Below are 17,388 nucleotides of genomic sequence, written 5' to 3'. Positions count from 1 at the left end.
AAATGGTTCTGTAATGTATTATAAACGGTTTTGCAATCCTCCAGCATATGTGGAGATACGTATCTGGAGATATATACAGTTACATACATACGAATACATTTATTATGGTATACAAAAATTACATTTTCACATAGCATGAAAGTAGTGTTGAAATGCCTTTAGAAAGGACTGGACCTAGTCAAAATTAATACTGTAATGAACTCAGATCCTAATGTAAATCCATGGAAACCCCAAATGCATTCACTTTCTCGTTCTGAATTATTTTGTTATCAAGTCTGATTAGTCCTAGAAAACCCTGACGCAGTAGGAAGGCTGGGTCAAACACTGAGTGAACTCGGTGGTAAAGCTCTGTTTGCTTTCTCTCGGCAAGCGGCACTGAGATGTGCTATCTTCCCCGGGATCTCAGTGGGGCTCGGCAGGAAACCCAGCCGTATCAGCTCCTTCTCACAAGATTCCCCTTTGACTTCACAAACTCCTTGAGTTGTGTTAGGATGGTGCGAGCCAGTTCCCACAGTAATTCCTCATGAAACCTAAACACTGCGGCCCACATTCTGCCCTTGCGAGGACATGAGAAGTCAACTTAGAAATTTACACAGGCCTCTGGCTATGAATAATAAAATCTACACTGCAGTTATGTGAAATTGGAGCAATAAGTGGACACGCTGCAGGAAAATTTCCATATCACACTTTGTAAATCCATGTCTTATCCAGAGGAAGCTAAAGTCTTGATTTAAATGGAGACAGTACTGGAGGGATGGGCAAGGAGAGCTGAAGGTGCACCTTCGCTGTGCATCACAGGGGTATGTCCTACCAACTAATTGGGAAGAGGTACCCAGGCCCCTTTTATCTCCTTCTCTCATGCAAAATTCTCCTCCCACATCTACTTGGGGGGGAGTTAATTAAACTAAGTGAAGACCTCTACATCTAACCTTTTCATCCTATGCTCCTCTTAAAGACAAAACATATCTAGCCAACCTTGTCCACGCATTCAGGGGGTAACTGTCATATAAAAAAAGTCAGATGAATCACTTCCCATGTCTCCTTACAACTGTCTGGTCTTGGGGAGGCTTTCTTGCTGGTTCATGACAATACATACCATGGTGCAGACAGGTGAAGGGCAGCCCTGCAGAGAAGATGCAGTTAACTGAATTTTATAAGGGGAAGGCAGTCAGTGGGAGATGGGACTGCTCTCTTCAGTGAGCACTCTGTAATAGTGTGGCCTCTCCACTCCAGGTCACAGATGACTTGGTCTTCCCTTGTCCTGCTCAAATGTTTCACATGACTTGGTTTTCTTGGCTGTGTGTATGGGCAAGCTAAAAAGGATCATGCCACAGGCTTAGGCAAATGCCTGCCCATAGTCTTCACTGTAAACTTACTCCCTGGCAGATTTTGGCATATCAGTCCCCTTCCAGACCATGACAGGGCATTTATAGCATAAGAAAGTCCATGGACTGTTCCTGGTAGGTATCAGACCACCCTGTTTTGGAGTGGGAGAGCATGTAGTCTGCAGAGCCAAGTCGTATCATGCTACTTGCTCTTAGGACTGGAGGATGGGGCCAGCTTCAGGCCAACCTGAAGCACCCAAAATCCTGTCATTCATCTGGCAAGGGATGGTTTCCTCAGATAGCAGGAAGAAAAGGTGCCCTGTCATGGTGTACATTTAATGATAGTTTGGGTAGGTGATGTGTGTTTTGCAAAGGAGAGTATCTCTTGCCTACACGTCCTCCTCTCCCCAGCCAGGATCCTTGCAAGAGCCTGGCAAACACCCGCCCTTTATCAGTATTTATAGCTATATCTCTATCTGATGAGCCACTCTCTAAAAGTAGGCTAACTCAAAACATACCACATCACTGCTTGGAAATGCAGATGTGAAGGGATATCTGGTTCTAATATACAGATCACCTTATGGTGTGGCAGGTTTCAGTTTCCACAATAGAGAGTGCATTTGTGCTAGGAGTGATTTAAGCCATTTGGGACCTTCAAAAGCAGAAACCCTTCATGAACCTTATTGGAAATGACTACACTTGGTGAAAAAAAAAAGGAAGAGAAACTAGAGGGGTGATCCAAGATCACACACATCTAAAGAGGGGAAAGGAAGCCTTTTCCAAAATGTTGCTCTTTCTCACAGAAAACGCATAAGCTGAGTGTGAGACAAGTATCTCCATTCCTTTGTTGAGCTGTGAAGTCCTGCTAATGCTGATGGGACTGGCCTCTTATTATGAAAAGTCACCAGGTTTAGTTCAAAACAGTCTGTTTATTAAATATTAACAGTATTGGCCATAATCTTTTCTATTGCATTTTCCTTTTTGCGTTTCTCCGTTTGCTGAGGGAGGCAGTGAGGAGGACAACAAAGCAGGCTTTTCCTTTCAGATACACCTGGTGGATTTGAGCTCTGATATTTCTTTTTCCCTCACTGCACGGAAATCCCTTAGGAAGAGCAAAATATCAGCATAAAGATCAGCTGTGCAGATTGGAAAGAAGGACTTTTGCCCTTGGGTCCACAAGCTGGAATGTTTTCCGCAGATCATAGACTCCATAAAACATATGTACTTAATAAATAAGCAAACAAGGCTTGTGCTTGAATGGGGCTGCTGTGCAGTAAAAGAGAACAACGTTTGGCAAGTTGGGGTTGGAGGGTTGACACTTATGTCCCTTTTATCCCACAGCCACTTTTTTGCAAATATCTACTTTTCTTCTTCACACCAACTGTGCTGTTGCGGTGCACGAGAGGAACATTTCAGAAGCTTATTCCAGGTGATCTGAAACGGTGCTTCCTCACAGAGCTGACTGTCCCCATGCAGAAAATGGAGGGAATATGTCTATCTCATCAAAGAGGTAAACCAGATGAGCTGAGAAGGCTTTCCCTCATTCACATCTACTGTCTCACTGTCTGCACAGATCAGCAGGGAAAACAACAGAGGGGAAGTAGCTGGAACGACGCCAGCACTCCGGGCTTTTGGCACCCCTCTGCAGCAGGAGCTCGGGGTCTTTTTGTATCCCTCCGCTCTGGAGCTGTCAGCAGGTAACACACTCTGTCGTATATCTCGGAGCTGCTGAAACACTACGTGCTCTGTCTCCACCTTTTGCAGAGCTTGCCTGACCCTGCCTTGCTCCTTGCTTAGGGTGAGGTGGTTTCAAACCCCTTGGCAGCCCTGACGGGTCATCCAGGCTTGGTCAGGCCTAAGAAGCTGTCCTCTTACATTTAGCAAAAGAGAAACATGTCCACCATCTGCTTGCAATTGCTCTCTAAGGTGCCGAGCATAGCCTTTGCTTTCGCGTGTCTCCTGAACGCTTGACAATCAGGATATTCAGACTGAGCGAGATCTTATCGGTACTTTTTGGTTGTCAGACCAAAGGCCCAAACACCGCCAGGTCTCCACAGGGTCCGGCCGGGATGGAGGATGCGTGCGTTAAACAAGGTGGCTGTCCACAGCAGCAAGCACGTTTCCAGCACACCATGATCCTCACTTGGGGCAGAAGCCAGCCAGAAATCAGACATCAAGTCTGATAGATTTATCTTGACTTTTTCTGTGGGGAGGGGCAAGAGGGGCACCTGCAGAGGGTGACCCATCTCCCCTCTCTGTGCACCCCTACTTGGCAGGGATGAACGCTACTGCCAGGGCTGCCAAAGGTCACTGTAGAGGACAACAACATTAAACCAAACACCTAACTGCTAACTGGTTGATGCTGGTTGAAATGAAGCCTACCTTTATTTCTTCATTTTCTGGCTGCTTCTAGCTTGTCTAGCTGGAATAATCCTTTCTCCTTCCTCCATTTATGCCTTTTAGTGTGAAGAACAGTGGAAGCAGACTAAGGACCTGACTCATCACTCCATCTTTTGATTATCCTTAATAATATACGCATATAGCCTCAAAACTATGCCATACAAAGGTGCATGGCAGCCATTCCCTTACACAAAATGGCAAGTTTTGTGTGATTGTGGCCAAATTATTACACGGTACGGTGAAGTCAAAGTCAAGTTCAACTGAGGATAAAAAACAGTGTTTGCTTAGATTTGTTGTTACTTTAGTCCACAGGGATAAAAACCAATTGATTCATCTGGAACTCTTAATTTCCAGCATAATTTTAATTGCTTTATTAAGCACAACAATTATATTATTCTGAATTAACTATGTTTGGTTATGTGTATCTTAACCTCACATTCAATTCAGAAAAAAAATAAATGAAGTGACAATGAAATATTTCCTTGGACTTTGTGATGGTCAGTGAAGTCTTGTGGGCACCTCTAGGATCAACAGTAGATTAAAAACAGACTTTGATTCTGAGTCAGAAACAGAAAGCATCTTTTTGTCTGATGTTGGGTTGTTCCTTTCTGTCCTGTGCTGATATTCCAAGTGTTCCTACATGCAGGTTTTTCCTTTTGATATATCTACTAAGACCAGTTTAAAAAATTCTGAATCCACTGAGATTTGGCTCAAAAAAAGCTACCTTAGCCTTACGAGGTAGAAATTTAAGTGTGGATTATCCTTGAGAAACCTGAGTCTGGGGAATCTGAAATTCTTCTTTCCGTAAAGACCAAGTCTACAGTTTGCATGAGGCATGGGAAGGATTAATGGGGATTTAAGCAGAACTTGCATCTTGCTGATCATAAGTAACCCTCAGTGTTATCTAGAGAGCTTTGGGAGCCCTGTTGACACCTGATGAGGACCTATAGATTCTTTAGATTCAATTTAAATTCAGATTAATATTCCAGATTAGATTACTACTACCAATTTTGCAAACACTAATAAATCCTAAAGGTATTATCTGTACATAATCAGAAATTAAGCAGGATATGTAGACACAGACTATTTAAAATTCTACCATAATCAGCATGTTTAAGAAAAGAAGTATAAAAATCCTAAGGTTGTCTTTCACAGAGTCTGAATCTGGGGAAATTATTAGCTGGTATGTGAGTTTATATGGCTTTCATTTAGAAGAGTAGTTTGGATCTGGATGAGATCTGAGGAAAGTAATCCAAAATCTATGCCTTTCCCTGAGCTGGGAATTTTCTGAGTAAGTGTCTGGATCTGACCTATTTCAAGACAGTCATCTTTGACCATAGGCCACACGGTCTTTGTTCTGGACTTGACTTATTTCTATTCTGCAGTCTTATCTGATGTTTCTCCCAGGTGCACATTTAGCCAGACTTCCTTGGTATGAAACAGTACACCTGTGAAGCAACACACACAAATATTTTCACTAGCAGGAATCATCATTTTGCATCTTTTCCTTGTGTAAATAAAGTCAACAAAAAAAGTGTCTGATGACTCTGCGCTTATTTTGAAAGAGATTAAAATTTTTCTCCCCCCCCCCTTTAGTTTCCTCTTCTTGTACTGGATTGCTCTATCAGGGTGTTTTAATCTGCTTTCAAAATGTGTACCTGTATTTACTTGCATGGAAGAAAACGCAAATAGTAATGCAAGCGAAACGTAAGTGAGACTAAGATGACATAGAAGAACATCTTTGCTAACCCTCACCCATAGATATGATGTGTAGATGTGTTTTAATGGCTTAAATACCAGGGCAGACAGCTACCGCGCTGGGTCAGCGTAAATGAGGAACAAATCGGCCTTATCGCAGTGCCACCTCGAGGACAAATCCCTCCCCGGATCAAGCACAGACTCTGCAAAGTGCTTTCAACCCGGACCGAGGATTGCGTTTTTCCCATTTCCCTTACTAAAGTTTAGTCCAAGTGAAACACGGGTGAGGCCCGTGGTGTTAAACGGCTCCAAAACGGTCCTGGTGCTTCAGAACCCATCGGGATGTTCACAGATGTTGCAAGAGCGTCGTGCATGTAACCGATCTCAAACAAAAATGATTGCTGTGGTCTAGATGGATTAAGATTTTTCCTAGCAGTTCTGTATTGCACAATCCCATGCATAATAAACTTAGATCTGTACTTTTGCCAGGTTGCAATTTATAAATAAAAGGGTTCAGAGCAAGTCAAATTTTCCTATTTAGTTTTAATAGCTAATACTCTGAAAACCTCAAGGCTAATTAAACTGTTCATTGTCCTGCTGCATTTAATTATTCAGATATTGATCTAGCATCTTAACACACAAGACAAAACAGTGACATACTTTATATTTGGAAATGGAAAAAATAGGAAGCAGACCTGGTTTAAAAGTGATTTAGCAGTTAATAACTGAACTCAAACAACAGTGTTTCCAAGTGTTGATTTTTTCATGAGCCACACAGTCTTTCTGTCTATTAAAAAAGAAGAAAAAGGAAAAATGAAAAAAGACAAAAAGTAAAAAAAAAAAACCCTACAGAATTTTGCTATAAAGCCTGCCTCAAATTTCACATCTAGTTGAAAAAATCCTACACGGTACATTGCCAAAACCATGCGTCTGTACAAAGATGAAGACAAGTCATTTGGCTAGGAAAGTCAGAGGAGTCCTGTGTTCAAGTTCTGACCCTACCTGAGACAACCTCTGGCCTTGCGCCAATAAATATTTAGCCTGCCTTGTTCCACCACTGCCTGAAAACTGAGCCTCATAAGTTTCCTTCTTTTACTGGTGTTTTAATTTATGTCGCCATCTTTCTGATATGGGATTTGGTCTTACTGGGTGCTTAGCCTTGGGTCTAAAATAGAAACCCCACCACAACACAGAGCAAACCACTCCATATGGATGACCCACCGATCAGCTTCTTCTGAAAGAATGAGTTTGTGTTCCTCCTTAGGTTTTTCTTTTTTTTCCCCTTTTAATGCCTTGGAAACATCATCACATTCTTGGGAAGCATTCTCGTGACTTCTTTGGAAAAGCTATTTTCTCTGTCCCCACCATAATCTGTGAGGCCTTTGGAGAATGAGAAACACAGATGTTTCGGGTCCACCAGCATCACTTCCATTTTTATTACTACACAAAGCAGAAGAACAGAACCTGGGTTATTTGGAGTGGAAATCATCTATAATTTAGCCATTTACAGCTAGCCTAGACACCCTAAACTGCACAGAAACATCTGAACCTAGCACACAGCCTGTCTTATCCACAGGACATATTTATCAGATGCACTGTGCCCTAAAAGTGCCTACTACCCTCCACTGACTGCGAGGAGATCCCATGGTGACTGACTGAGGTACACATGTCCAGAACATAGTCAGGTTGCTTAAATGTGGTTACTTAGTGCCCTTTGATATTCTCAAAGACATCCAAGATATTTGCATAGGACTTCAAATATGACACAGGACCTCTTGGAGACTCAGGTGGTGCCAGAGCAGGACCTTTTGTTGCTATATGGCTCAAATGACACTAGACACATTGCTTTGGCAACTGATTCCCACCTGCAAAGACAATGAGACAAATGCCATCATTAATGTCTGTATTTTGTTCAGAGGACCACTGAAAAGCAAAGTGATTCATCAAATCATAGGCAACTATTCACTCTGGATTTGATTCTGCTTGCTGGATGTAAGCCCTGTGGCCAGAAGCTCCCTGGGGTGACGCCTACATGCTCCTGCTACGGATCAAGAAAGCAAACAACCATCATAGAGCAATTCAGTTGCATTAGCTGTCTATTTACAGTCCCTCTAGTGATGCTTAGAAGGTCACCTTGAACTTGGTTTGGGGAAAAAGTAAGAAAGATAATGAAATTACCATAAGACAATGAGCTGCACAGGCAGGCTCCTATGCAAAGCTCTCAGGTGCTCCTGACTCCTCTGAAGTAGAGATTTCACTTCAAGACTAATGTGGATTGCTGACCCTGCTCTGAGGACTTCTTCACACAGGGCAGCACAGACCAGGGACTTTGGTGGGGGAGGCAAAGCCAAAGCTGTTACAGTGAGGGAGCACAGGAGATGGCAACAGGCTGTGGGAAGGGCTTCCTATGCCTTTATCCATGCCACGGTTGCACTTCCATTCAAGACTGACCCTACAAGCTGTTAAGGTCCTATGGCTGGTCATTAGATAGCACCGGGATAATATTTTTCTCAGGAGGAAGTAAATTTAAAGTTCTAAAAAGCAACATGTATTTCAGTACAATGGCTCAGCAGGGGGTTGACTTAAAGCCTGCCATTTGGGAGACATCCGCTTTATGCAAAATGCAGCGTGCTTTGCTTTGTATCAGGAGCAAACATGGCTTTCCCCTTAATTGGATCTAGCACAAACTGTAGGTAGAACACATACACAGGAAAGACACAAAATAGCATATGGCATATGGTCATTATTGCACAATTCACTGGCTGGTGACTCGGTATGCTGCATCTCCAACTTACAGTAACTGACACCAGATAATACAGTTGGGATTAATCCAGGCCTCATGAAATGTTCCAGAAACTCGAAGTTAATTGCTACACTTGAGATTCCCAGATTGGCATATGGTGTTAAAAAGCGTTGTGCAATTTAGGAGAAAACATAAATTCTGCAAGAACTGTATTTTGCCAGAAAGCTAGCTTTCCCCTCAGATTATTTACTGCTAATTGCACGGAAGTGTCTCACATATGCCAGTGCATTTCTTTTTGAATCTAGTAGTCCAGTTCCTGGTGTCCTTTTAAAAACTGCCTTACTAAAACCATCAGAAGAAAATCTGGTTCCCAGTCTGGCCAAGAGAGTAGAATTGACTGTCATAAACTATAGCAGATCACTTTGCATTCGCATTAAAATCAAGCTTAATAACATTAAAGCTTGTATGTAGTGGGAAATTCCACTTTAAATTCCTTCAGCATTTGTTGAATAAAAAATCAGCTGTGAGTATTTTCCTTCGACTTGTCTGTTCCTTAGGGTGCTTGGTGCACAGATGCAAGTTTATAAAGGCTGGACTCAGGGTGGGGTGTCAGGAGGGTGAGCAGGACTGCAGCCAGGCTGAAGTGGGAGACTGAGATTTGCTGACAGATGTCGGGACTGAAATGTCACCTTACCAGAAATTGTTTTATCACAGTAAAATTATTCTGAAATTAAGTTGCTTGTTAAGCCTTTTCTCAATGCATCTCTGCTGTTTAGATTTTGGAATTGGAGCTGGAGCAATCTGCTGTTATACAACTTTGGGTGAGCGAATTTTTTTTCATAATATAGCATTTTACTGCAGCTGTCTGAGACCTTATTTCTGCCATCTAAACAGCACCATCTTCAGGCACATTTTAAAACCTACCAATTATCTAGCGGGGACCTAGCCGTTCCTCACGTTGGGAATGCTCTTTTTCTCGTGCTGAAATTGCAGTTCTTCTCCTCCTGGTTTTTCCCTGGGCACTGTCTTTAAGTCTTGATGCTTGTCAAAATTAGGCTATTAGCTTAAAATGCGACAACCAACCTCCTCCAGTTGCACCCTCTGCATCTGATCAAATCTTTCCTCAAATGAACTCTTAATTTGTCCTTAAACTGTTTCACCATTATACCTGGTTCTTTATACCTGATTCCTACTGTTTGTTTCAAATATTTCCTGTGGTGTTTTTTTTTTTTTAATCTCCCCGACAGAAGGACCTGGTTTATTTTCATTACTAGGTTCAACCAGTGTATTTCAAGTCTCTGTTTTTTAACCTTGAGAGAGACAAAATAATTTCTAGATCAATTATATTTCATGATCTACTTGACTTGAATACATGTTTTTAACACAAGCAAAATCTAGCAAAGTCAAAAGAAATACATGAATTAATAGGCTCTAGCAATTGTCTTTGTTTCATATGTAAACCAGATATAAATCTGGGCTTGGTGAGTGTTAAAGTCACAAGAAAATGCAACGAGAAATACTCAGTACACTTTATAATGTCATCGTAACCACCTACTGTTATTTCCCCTAACGAAATGTCATTTGGATCGTTTCTTTATTCCCCAAATATTTTTTATAGACTATAGACAGATCAAGAGCAAAGACCCGCACGCACAGCAGATCTGTGTTCAGTTATTATGCAGTTTTCTGGAGCTCTTGGGAGGTGAAGTGGAGACAGGCAGAGCGCCGTCCCTTATATCGCCCACCCGTGGTCTCTGTGCAAGGCGGGCTGTAAAGCGGCTTTAAGTTCTTTAGCCTCTAAGAAGCACAATAACTGTTTCTGCCCTTTGTTTGCCAGGTAATAAATGGAGAAAAGATGCAGTTCCTCTTTCCTGCCCTCTCGTTGCAAAAAGGATGATGCTTAACTTTAGGGAGGGGCTCCACATCCAGCGTTGCCTCCTCCACCAAGTTCCCCCGAATCCATGGCATCCCTTCAACTGTGGGGAGTGTGTCGTGCAGCTCTGATGGGAAAGCACACATTCTCCTGCCTCCGCATCATTAGGTAGACCAACAACGTGGTGACACTTGAGGTTTTCGTTAGTCTTTCTTTGGGAAAGAAAAATTCTTCAGTACTAAAACTGCTGGATTTGCCAATTTTCAGCACCTACAGTTTTACAGCAAGAAGATAAGTTCGTCGAAGGGTTCTCATCAAAATTACGGTTAACCTCTGCACGGCGTCTTTAGGAAATACTGCAGTAGGCAGCACGTTACAGGTTTCAGCGTGCATTTTAACGCACGCACGTGTTGGACACAGCCACAGAGTGAAACGATCACCAAATGAAAGAGAGAGCGAATGCTACCGGGGCAGGCCTGTCCTGGGGTCCCGGCGTCCGAGGGGGACGGGAGGTCCTGGACGGGCACCCCCGGGGCGTGTTAGCTGGGGCGGGACGGGGGGGGGGGAGCGGAAATCCGGACGTGTAGCTCTGCAAGCATCGCATTTCTCGAGAGGAACAGGGGTTATTCCTCACCCCTGCTTTGCCTCCTCCTGCCCACAGAGCCGCCCCCGGAGGACGCGAGCCGGGACGGGGCGCACGGGGGCCCCCGGGGGGGGGGGCGCTGCTTTTCCCCGGGGGGGCAGGGGGTGAGGTGGGGAAGCGTCTCCGCCCCGGGGAGCCCCGTGCCGCGGGGAGGGCCGAGGCCGGGCCAGCCGCCCCCGAGAAGGCGACGGAGAGGCGGCTCGGGAGGTACCGCCGTGTCTCGCCCCCTTGGCCCCTGGGTGCGAGGTTGCGGGGAAAGCTGCGCACAGGGACGAATCCTGGCGTCAAAGCGGGGCAGCAAGACGGTCCCCCGCCCCGGAGAGGGACTGGGCTGTTCATAACGAAGGGGCTTTTTGATGTCTTGCAGTCAACGACAAAAATCTTCCGGCTCCCCCGCCCCAAATTTTCCTGTGCCTTACTTCTGGGCGAGAGATTGCCTTTGTGGGTTAATTTAAGGAGACGGAAGAGGCTGCAGTACCGGCCGGGAGGGGAGGGGAAGGGTGGGAAAGCACCGAGGCACGCAGGAGGGACCGGCCGGGGGGAGAGGGGAAGCGCAGAGCCCCCCACGACACCACGGCTGCAGGCTGATGCTCAGCCCAGCCCCAAACCCGCCCCGGCCGCTTCTGGAAGAAGGAGAATGCCACCCGTGTCTGTGGCCGCCCCGTCGGTCAGGCCTGGCTCGCACGGGAGCCGCAGGTCCCGCAGCTCCTGCAGTATCGTCTCCAGGCCCGGGGCCAGCTCCCGGCCATGCTCGGGGTCAGAGCAGGGGGTCCCCACGGCTGCGTCCCCAGGTGTGGTGTCCTCCCCCCCCCCGAGCGGAGCTGCCGTCGGGTGGGAGCGCAGGAGAGATCCCGACCCCCCCCCGACAGTCCAGACCCGTAACTGGCCCCGAAGCGCCTGCAGCTCCCCCTCGCTCCTCCAGCGGCACCGGGAACCCGGGGTGCTGCGCCCGGCGCCCATTTCTACGCCTGAGAGTAGTCAGGGGCAGAGGAAAGGATTTTATTTTATTTATTTTTTAAATTCTATTCTATTCTATTCTATTCTACTCTGTTCTGTTCTGTTCTGTATTTTATTGTTTGAGGAAACCCATTTTTCAAGTTTATTTCGTTTTGTCAGACCCTCTCAGCCCTGGGGCCCCCAGTTTCACGGCCTCCCTTAGGAAGAAGTAATGGGGTGATTGCACCCCTCCCGACGCCTTTGGGGTCCCCACCACTCTCCCAGCGCGGAGCCGGGGCAAGCAGCACCCGGGCAGTCCCGTTGGCAAAGCGGGACCAGCGCAGCCCGGCGCAGCCAGGGTCTTCAGTGGAGAGGCAGGGGGGGCTGGGAGAAAAGGGAGTAAATTGCTGCCCCCCCAAAAGCAGCTCCTCTGCCCAGCTGGGAGGTGAATTCGTTCAGTGCCCGGCGCCCCTCGGCCGGCCGGGCCGCCCCTCCGCGGCACTCCCGCCCCAGGGACACCCTTCCCGGCGGGGCCCCGCGTCCCAGCCGGCGTGCGGTACCCGAGCTGCGGCTTCTGGGTGAAAAGTAACCGAGTCCCGACCAGCCGGGGATTGTCTATTCGATCGCTTCCCTTCGCCCCCGAATAAAATGATGATAACCCCGTGAATTTTGAAGGCGAACGCAGAGCAGAGCACGATGCAGGGCGAGGGGATCCTCACAGAGCCCTCCCGAAGGAGGATCTTCCCAATAATTTTACTTCTGGAATCTGTCTGTTCCCTCCTTCGGCTTTATCCCAAAGCAGGGAGATTTTTTGGTCTTTTTGTTCGCGGTTTTTTTGTGTTTTTTTTTTTTTTTTAATTCATTTTTAGAGGCGTTGCTGTCTTTATTGGCTGTTTGGAAAATGGAAAAAGAGAACATTTCCAGAGTACTTGGTTTGTTCAAATAAAGATCTTATACTAATTTTTTGGCTAGCACTTCCTGGGACTGGACCAAATAGGGTCTGGTCTTAAATTAATACACAAAAAATAGGTGACTATCCAAGATGAAAGATACATACCCAGCTACACAGGTGTCACGGAGGAAGTCATGTCCTGCGTCCTGGAGTTCCCTAATCTTTTCCAGGTTTGACTTTGCAAAGGCAAAGGTCTTTTAAAATAAGTTTCGATGCTTCTCTAGTGTGCACATCCTCAGTCATTTCCTTGCTCTGAAGCCTTGCTCAGATCCACCACGTAGGAAACTTCTACCTTCCTTTTTTTTGGTGAAAATCAATAGCAGAACAAGTATTTTTCTCCGGGAAAAATCCCACAGAGATATGCCCTGCTCCCTGTGAACCGTGATAACAGCCTCTGAGGATGGACACAGAACTCCCCATGAAACGCCAATGACAGCTGACTTTCTGCATACACAGTTTGCAGCATAGTTTCTCTTCTCACTTCTGCACCCATACCTTCATCCTCTTTTCCTCACCACCGGGGCTCTGCAGAGCCCTTCTCCAGCCAAACCTGTTTGTTACTACCCCATGTTTTGTTTTTATGCTGATTTACCCTCTCTCACTGCCTTTCACATCACTCCTCCGGGTTTTCTTCTTACCCAGAAAATGCTGGCGGCTGTTTCTGAACTCTGTTCTGTCCCATAATATTGTCACATCGACGATATTTTTAAAAAGGCAGATTTAAATAAAAAGTATAAAGGATAACCAGAATACAACATATACCAGATCCTTCCATTCTTGAAGGTGAGCTCTGTCTTTTGCCCTTCTTGGAGAGCCTTCTGGAGTTTGTAAGATATTATTCTGAGTTGGTATTTAAGTTATCAGGGGTCTCAGAAGTTGTATCAGTATATTGCTGACAGAATTTCCTGCCCCATTGAAAACAAGCACCTAAATATAACTTCTGTAGCAACAGAGATGCTAACCCGACTCTTCTGTGCCAAATCTAAAATACCACTATTGCCAAAGATTAACATTGTCTGTGCTTGCACAACTTTGTGAGATACAAACCAAAGGTCTCTTTTCGGGTAGGCTGTAACCTCTGGCTGTCTCCTGGCAATGTGATATGTTGTTAATTGACTGTGGTATTAGGGAGATGCAAATCTGTTCATACTCTGAACATCTCTGAGGTTTTACATTTTGGAGCTTTTCCAGTTCTGTAAGATATTTAAGCACCAATTTTATTACTTTCTGAAATCAATTTTGGTTGCTTGGGAACTCATTAATATCAGCATGAAAACTTACCTACAAAATTCATCAGGGTGAAGAAATGCTGGAATTAACTTTGCAAATTTGTTCTTTATGATCATGTTTTTGGAAAGTTAGACCTACAAGCAATTAGTTTTAAGAACACATGAAAAAATTAGAGAAGACTGAACTCGTTGCCCAAACTTCGGTACTCCAAAACACAAACCACATGTTTTCAGGGTCTAGGTTTGAACATCAAGCTGAGTTAATTCAGATCTGATCTTATATGTAATTATGGATAACATACAGGACTGATTCCATGCCCCACTAGTAGAACTGCATGTTTGCGGTATCTGCATCTTTCTGATGAGGAAGAAAAAATTAAGCTTAATGCAAAAACATTTGTATCACTCATCTGGATGAAAATGTCTATATGTGTGTGGCAACATTATTTCTGGCCAAGAAATAATTTGTCTTTCTTTTAAGAGGCTTTTCTCTTTCTTTTAAGAGATTTGGTATGCAGATGTTTTAAGCGGGGATGGCCACGCTCTTGCTCTTGAACAGTCCAAGTGCATGTCTCCTACCCGGGCCATATCACATCGGTCTTTACTTGCCTGGGGGCTACTGAATAATCCAAATTCCCAATATAGAGAAAAATATATAGAAGGTGTCTTGCACTGTGGTGTGATCACACTCATTGAGTCACTCTGGGGAACAGCTGCCCCAGATTTTCAGATTTTTGTAGGAATTCCAGATTTTCATAGGAACCACTTTTCACAGGAACCGCATCCTTTTGCACTGCAACTTGTTTCCAGAGCACAGGTTCCCTCCCTGCTCATCTTTCCAAGGTACGTGCCTCGCAGCTCCCAGCCTAATGGCATTTTGGCATGCTGCTTGCAGAGTTGGGAAGCTTGGCTGCCCTCATACTCATCAACAGGAAAGAGTCTACGGGATAAAGGAAATCTGGAAAACATGAGGGGTGAAGGATGTGGCTTTGTTTAAACTGGAAAAAAAAAGAGTAGGGGGACAACAGCTTTCTATATGTAAAATATTGCTACAAAGTTGCTGGTGATCACTTGTGACCAGCTGAAGAAGAATGAGAAATCACTTAAATATGCAGCAAAGAAAACCAGGATAAATATTAGAAACACAGTCTGTCTCTTGGTGGTATCCAAGAAAAGGATTTGATAGAAATCCCAGGACTTGTGCTACAGAAATGCAGGTTAGAACAAATATCCATAAGAGATTATCTGAAGTGATTTACTTAACTTCCATGCAGGGAGAGGGATGATGGGAGAGTGGCCTGGATGGTTTATTGAATTCTCTTTCAGTGCTTCATTGCCACAAAGCTATCATCCGAGCCAGGCAAGGCAACTATTCAGCTGGCTGACAGCTGATGCAGGATGGAGATTAAATTCAGCTGAAGACTGACTATGGTGGTAGAAATATGTTGCTTCATCTGGAATTCAGGCTCTTAATTCACACCCAAATCACTGGCAGAGCCGCTGCTGACTTCAGTAGCTCAGTACCAGGTCCTTAGCTGGCAGTTGCTACCGCGTCCATTTTGTTTTGTTTTGAAGAAGTATTGCAAGATTCGCCTCTTACCAAATCCATTCCAGCTTTGTGAAATATGATGGCTATTTCAGCATGAGCTGTATGACAGTCAGAGATCAGAGAGATGCAGGAAGGTGGTTAGGCTATTAAGTTCACATCTATGTCACCAAATGGTGACATAGATTTTCATTCTCTCCTTCATTGTTTTATTTGAATAATCTTAATCTAGATTTTGGATACTAAAGTTATTGCCTGAGAAATGGTCTCAGTAGTGCAGAAGGGATACAAAATTGACCTGCTTGTAGGAAGAAGACCTGCATTTTTATTTCAATCATCAAGAAGATTACTTGGAGAAGAACTCAAAGTAGGAAACACTGTACTGTCTTTCTAAATTTTGTTCACAGAGGACAGTTATTGCACATAGAAATGAAAATGATGTGATGGATGACATAGGTGAAAAAGGTGTTTTAAGCAAAGGTTGAATAGAGTTAAGAAAGTTCCTCATGAACAAATCCCCCAAAGCTGTTCTCCAGTTATTAACCTGCCTGCTGATTCCTGGTGATTTTCAGAAAAGTAGGAAGATCTAGGAAATCCTGATTCAGAGGGGAAAGAAAAGCCCCTGCTGCCTGGCAGCACGGTCAGGGGACTCTCACTGACACCCGTCTTATGCACGCATGCACTTCAGGATCCAGCTGGAACAACTGTGGAGTGATGGTCCTCGGCTGGTCCTACTGCTGGGACTCTCTAACTGCCAGTCCCTTTCATGGCAACGGGGGGAAATCAGCTTTATGGCTTGGCTGAATTGATTTGTTTTATTTTGCACTGGAACAGATGACGAGTGCTCACGCAAACAATTATGGAATCTCTGATGGGGCATGGCAATAAACAGGAGGAACTTTTTTATTTCGTAGTCGGCTGCAAAGTTAAGAGGGAGCGTGTACATGAAGCAGAAGGTGGTGGAATGGGTGGACAGTGAGGTGGAGAGAGGAAAAGGAAATTAGGAGGGTGGATGCAGTAAGGAGAGGAGGATGAAACAGTGGCAGGTTGGAGAGCAGGAACCAAATAGGTTTGGGGTCACTGTGGAAAATCACTACCAAAGTAGCTTGTGGTGAGAAGAAAGCATCTGAGGAGAACAAGGTGAGGGATGTAAGGATCTAAGGGAGGAAACAGGCAGAGACAGGGTCCTGGCATGGCTGGAATATGCGCAGCACCCCTGGGCTTTCCTACAAACGTCGCTCCTGGAATGAAAGCCCATGTCTGTGTGTGGATGTTGTGCAATTCACAGCTAAGGCTTGGGGGTGGAGGGTGGGAAAGGAGGATGCTTAATGGGGACGAGCAGGAAGGAGACGAGGGCCCAAGTTAACAAATTACTCAGCTGTGAAGGGCAGGGGAGCTCTGAGGGAAGAGGGAGCAGTGCCTGCGACCCTTGTTGCCCAGCTCAGCTCTCACCATGCATCCTCTCACCCTTTCCGTACAGTGCTTTGGGCCTAGGAGCCTCACTGCCATCTGCTACCGCCTCCACCACCTGTCCAGTCCATGGAGGAACCATGCTGCCCTCAGCTGCTGCCACTCTCAGTGGGAGGGGAGCGGAGCCAGTACTATTTATTAAGCCGCCCTGTGAATAGCGTGGCAGGAGGAACCATCCCTGCCCTAGGGCATCTCCAAGAAGGTGCAGTTCAGGTAAGTAATGCACTGGGTATCCAGTAGACAGTCACACCTCAAAATGGGGCAGGAGAAGCTGAACTAAAAGCCGCCTGTCTGTGGGGATTAACCCATGAGGGTTCCTCTCTCAGCAGAGCGCCAGACCTGCAGCCGTGGTGGAGGGAAGGTGGATGTTGCTACGACAAGCCTCCTCCGAGCCCCTGCTGAAGACCGAGGTGCTTTTCATTCTCGTCTGGGAACTTTCCCTTCATTACCCTCCTGACAGGATGGGTGCAGACAGCATTAGGGACGCTGGGCTACACACCGGCCCCAGAGGAATGTCCTCCTCCTCCTCCTCCTCTGCGGTGGCACCTCGGCACAGGGGGAGGCACATCAGCA

The sequence above is a fragment of the Aptenodytes patagonicus genome, chromosome 4 (assembly GCF_965638725.1).
Source record: "Aptenodytes patagonicus chromosome 4, bAptPat1.pri.cur, whole genome shotgun sequence".
Lineage (NCBI taxonomy): Eukaryota > Metazoa > Chordata > Aves > Sphenisciformes > Spheniscidae > Aptenodytes > Aptenodytes patagonicus.
The sequence above is the reverse complement of the archived record's forward strand: the minus strand, read 5'-3'. Positions refer to the sequence as shown.